At 43.3% G+C, this 5,054-nt stretch overlaps 1 long non-coding RNA gene across 1 annotated transcript; it reads left to right on the forward strand.

Moving 5' to 3' along the window:
- Positions 1 to 2,312: 2,312 nt before the first annotated feature.
- On the forward strand, positions 2,313 to 4,005 carry LOC138240991 (uncharacterized). The gene is made up of 3 exons (XR_011190173.1): positions 2,313 to 2,676; positions 3,132 to 3,166; positions 3,520 to 4,005. It is a non-coding gene; the product is annotated as an uncharacterized lncRNA (long non-coding RNA).
- Positions 4,006 to 5,054: the final 1,049 nt, after the last annotated feature.

Genomic DNA, 5,054 nt, shown 5'->3' on the forward strand with positions numbered 1-5,054 from the left:
AAAACGGGGGAAACTATGCTTCTGTCTAGTGTAAGGCAGACTTCCTGATTTAACCCAGTGAGACAGTATTTTTCTAATTTCCTGCAATGCTGACTGGAATTGGTTGTGTACTGTGCCTTGTGAGAAGGGAGAGAGCAGTATGAAAACGTGCTTTTTCTGGAGGACTCCCTTGTTCTGGATGTGTAATTGTGCTTTGTTTAGTACTGCATGGCTTGCCATTGGCTCCTGTGTATTGACTTGTGACTGTATAGGATACTATGGTAGTAAACCATTTCTATTTGGTTCAATTTTTAGAACACATTTAAAGGAGCTGAGTAGTGAATGTGAAGCTTAGTTTTACCAAAAGTTTGTATATGTACAAGCTGTAATCTCTCTGATGGTAGAAAACATGATGTGGCTGGAAGGCTTAAATCTATATACAGTGGCCCAGCAATAGGGTTTTAGTGCTATCTGTGCTTTTGTACTTCAATTGTTTAAAATGTTGAAGCTCTAAAACCTTTCCCCTCATGGCGTTCCAGTCAAGGCTGCAGCTGTTAAATAATAAAGATGGTTGGTGTTTTTGGTCTTGTACTGCTATGGAACCCAAATTTGGGAGGGGGACTTGAAATGTTCTTTATGTAAAACTGTAAACGTACTGCAGCCTTAGGTGTGTTAACTTTTTTTTTAAAGTGAATGTCCACCACTTTTTGATGGGATATACAACTTTACAAAATTCTAAGGTCAATTCGCTGTAAATGGAATTAAGAAACATATTTCCTTGGTTATAGGAATGTGGAGAATGTTAAACTTCTGTAAATTGACCTAAAGATCTGAGTATTTGTGGGGAGGGGGAAGCAAAGTCTTGCCTTAGGAAGCTTCCAAGCTGCTGTCAAGAAGAGAAGCAAGAGCATCTATGTCCTGGGTGAGCAGGGCAAGGACTTGGGTTATTGTTTCTGTTTGGGCCAGTAAGAGGCCAGTGGTTAAGGTTAGGATCAGTGATCAGTCAGGATTGGGGGTAGAGTTGAGTTGAACTGTACGTTTTGAGATGGATGCACTGAATTTGAATCTGAACTTAAATCCTTTTTGTTTTGCACTGCATGTGAATTCCAGCAAGCTGGTGACAACTGTCATAATGGAATATTGCAACAGGATCCGGAGGTTCCCTGGAAATCTGCTGTGTCAATGGAACTATAAGGAAGCGGAAGGCTGTGCCTATTTTTCAGCTATTGCCTGAATCACTGACCTTGGCTGCTCTGTGATGGACAGTTTGGAGGAGTGTCTATCCACTTTAGGAGTCCATGATGCCATTCTGCTTGATGGCCCAGCTCTGAATAAAGGAGGCTAGTTCTGTCCTGAGGCGAGGTGATCCACCTGCTCAAAGTTCTCATCAACCACAACTGTCAAACCTCTGCGTGAGGTGGGAATACTGGTGGTCGATAATCCAATCATCTCACTGCCTGAAGTTCTTGGACCATAGCCTGCATCTTTAATGCTGATCTGCTTATTGCTCTTAACCCAATCAGTGCAACTTTTTGGCCAAGATAAAGGTGAGTTTGAAGGTAAGTAGAGGGGAGGTACAACTCAAACTCTTTTTATGAGGCTGGTCAGTAGTGGTGTTGATTGTGTTTGTAAATGAGACTAGTGCAATGATCGGTGCTTCCCAGTCCCTGGCCATCTGAAAGCACAGTGTGGAGTGACAGGCGTGGAGAATCCTGTTCAGAGGAAGCTCACTGGCTGGCTAAAAGGATACCAGCTGTGTGACCTGTTGATGTCCATTTGTGAGAATTTAAGTCTTCCACTTTGAAGAGTGGAAAGTGAAGAGATGCTGCAAGCTGTCCTTCTTGAAATTCCTGGATGCCCGTGGATCTTGGAGCAGGTACAAAGGTAGTGTCTTTTGACATGGTCCCTGGACCAGAGGTGGGTTTCACTCTTTTCCCATCATGAAAAGGTGCTTTTGGAGAAGGCTGTGTTAAGCTCTTGGACATCTTCAGATGGATAAGGTCATGCTTTAATGTGCTAAATGTTTTTTTTTTCTTTTTGGCTATCTTCTGGGTTTTGTTCCCTGCTTGGGTGAAGCACTCCCACACTGACATGCACTTGACTGGCTGTCATTCTGGCTCAAATACTGAATATGTTTTGTATGTGATTTATTTCATGGGTGCACACATGTAAATAAATCACTTTGGATACACTGCAGTACAACAGTGACTTGGCGCACCAGCAGCCTCCTCCACTGCAGACTTCTTGCTGGTTATGTCTTTGAGGAGACAGCATGTCAGCCAGGTTCTCTTGATTGGTGTTGGACAGGAACTGATTTCCTCACAGGGGAGGAACTGCAATGGATCCCACCCCCTGTGGCATGAGCCCTGGACTGGGGGTTTTCTCTTTGCTCTCTGCAGGGTGTTTTACAGTTGGTCTGTGTTGGACAGATGCTGCACTGTGTCCATGTTGGAAGTAGAAATGCTGGCTTGTCTGTTTCTAACAAGTGCAGAGGACTTGGTCTAAATTTCTCTCCTTTTCAGGCTCTCTGCTGCCAGAAGGGTTGACCAGGCCTTTGCTCCAGAGGGAGGATCTTTTATCACCAGGAGTGGAGAACAGATGGTGCTGGTCTCTGGGACCTTTCCATGAAGATCTGTTGGAGGAGTGGGGTGCTTGTTCCAAGACAAAGTCAACAGTAACATCAAAGGATCTAGTCAGGTGAGTGGGTCAGGTGAGTCCCTTTCCATCCAGGAAGAGAGATGGGGCATTTTGAGCATAATGAGCACACTGGGTACATGGGGTTTTAATCGGGTACATTTGGGTACTATGGGTATATGTTGGTTTATTTGGGTACAATCAGGTACATTAGTGTAGACTGCATATCATGTTAAATGGGGTATGTTGAGTATATTGGGCAGGCAGCTTTTGGTGTGTGCATGGGAGTTGCAGCATACAGTGCAGTACATCCTAAAAACGCCATATATTACTCTTGACTTTTATCATTTTTTACACTTAAAATGGACTTGAAAGACCCTGTTGTCAGAGGAATGTAGGACAATCTGAAAGCCGTGCATTATCTTTAGTTCATTTCATGGAGAATTGAATATTTGAGAATCTTTGATTTTGTAATTTTAACAGTTCTATTTCTTCTCTCAGTTTCCACGCTTTATAAGGCATTGGAAGAGAAGCAAGTGGATCTATGTCCTGGGTAAGCAGGCAAGAACATTCTGGGTTATTTTGTTTGGGTTTGTTGGGGTTGAGGAAAGGGATAAGTTGGTTAGCTGGCTGTTTTGAGAAGGATGAACCTGTAATTTGTAACTTGTGTACTTATGTTTTAAACAAGATAATAGAACTGAAGTTCTCCCCTGTGGTAGGAGCCCTGCACCGTGGGTTTTTGCTTTTGCACTCTTCAGGGTGGTTTTCTGTTGGTTTGTCCTGAAAAGGTGTAGCACTGAACATTATGGCGGTTTAGGTCAAAACTGGTGTTGGGAGTGGGAATGTTGGCTGGACCATTTCTGACTAGTGCAGAGGACTCAGTCCAGTTTCTTATTTTTTCTTGAGGTTCTCTGCTGTCTGGGGTATGACCAGGCCTTTGCTGCCAAAGGAGGACGTTCACCAGGACTGGAGCCCAGATGCAGCAGACTGGGTAGTGGGTTCTGTCTGCCAAGATCTGCTTGGGGAATCATGTGCCTGTTCCAATTCCAGAAGCCAATGGACTCATCAGAGGAGCATCAAAGCTGCTTTAGAAGTTCCTAACAACAAAGGCAGAGAAAGGGAGGGAGGTCTTTGGTGGGTTAATTGTGGGCAGGAAAGAGGTTCAGGTGCTATTCGTTGTACAACAAGAGCTGCTTGAAGCTCTAAGTGAATCTCTGCACACCTGCCTTGTAATGGCTGTTAGGACCATGGCTTGTAACTTCAGCACCTGAGCCACCTGGCAGGGAGGAGACAAAGTGACTTCTAGTGCTGGAATGGAGAAAGAGTTGGCAGTTGGTAACTTTGTAGTGTTTTGCACATTCTAGGCCATTTGAAAAGCAGAGTTTGAGAGACTCAAAGGTCATGCAATGATTTATTTGCATGGGTGCACACATGTATATAAATCTTGCAGTGGCTGTAGAGTAAAACTGAATTGAGGACGTAAGGTAGAAATGAATAAAACGAAAACTAATGCCATCCACTCACTTGGAAAAGAGGGATTGGTTTAGCTGAGTGCCGCTCTTTTTTGGTACCTGCACAGAAAGCCCTTTGTCATGGGAGGGGATTTCCTACAGAATGAGGTAGGAGAAAGATGGGGGTTGTTTGTTCTGTTTTGTGAGAAGAGATATGTAGTTATGTGGCTTTGTAAATTCTTTGCCAGAAAATGTCCTCATGTATTGAAAATCTATATTTTTGTTGGTGTGGGATGATTAAAAATGACTAAATGTACTGAGTCGGTTTTCTTTTGTTTCTTGTATGCTGATTGTGGTTGTGGTTGTACAAGGTGCTATATTGAGTATATACTGGCACCGGACCTGCTTTTCCCTACATTGTTTTATTTAGGTCACAATCTTTGGGTACATTTATTTAACATTTATTTGGGTACTCTCTGGGTACATTCCTCAGCATAGAGGATGTTTATAAGCAGTTTTAATTTTATTTTTAGTGATCTAAGCATTTGTATACATTCCCGTATTATGAAAACCTGTGGTATTTGTGGAGAAAATAGGTGAGCTTTAAGGTATATATTTTAGACATTGACGGTGTAAAACACAGAACTGAAATGCAGTTTGTGGTTTTTAAATGTTTTTAAATTGGCCACTGGGTGATTTGTGCATAGTGAAATAGTGTAGAAATGAATATGCACATTTATTCCCATTTGTTTATATGCTGGGGCGGCATTATGCAGGGGTGGGCCCAGTGTGGAGGTGGAGCCCTGGTAGAAGGGTAACCCCTTGTCTTTGTAGTACCAGGTGTCCTGGCTTCCAGCTTATGAGTCCCAGCTGGGCAGGTCCTATAAAGGCACACTGGACACCCTCTGAGAGGAGCAGAGCCACCCCTGGATGATGGTGTTTTTGCACCATCAGTCCTGCTGAGGATTGTACCCGTCTTAGGTTTTCATC

Source organism: Lepisosteus oculatus, chromosome 8 (assembly GCF_040954835.1).
Source record: "Lepisosteus oculatus isolate fLepOcu1 chromosome 8, fLepOcu1.hap2, whole genome shotgun sequence".
Lineage (NCBI taxonomy): Eukaryota > Metazoa > Chordata > Actinopteri > Semionotiformes > Lepisosteidae > Lepisosteus > Lepisosteus oculatus.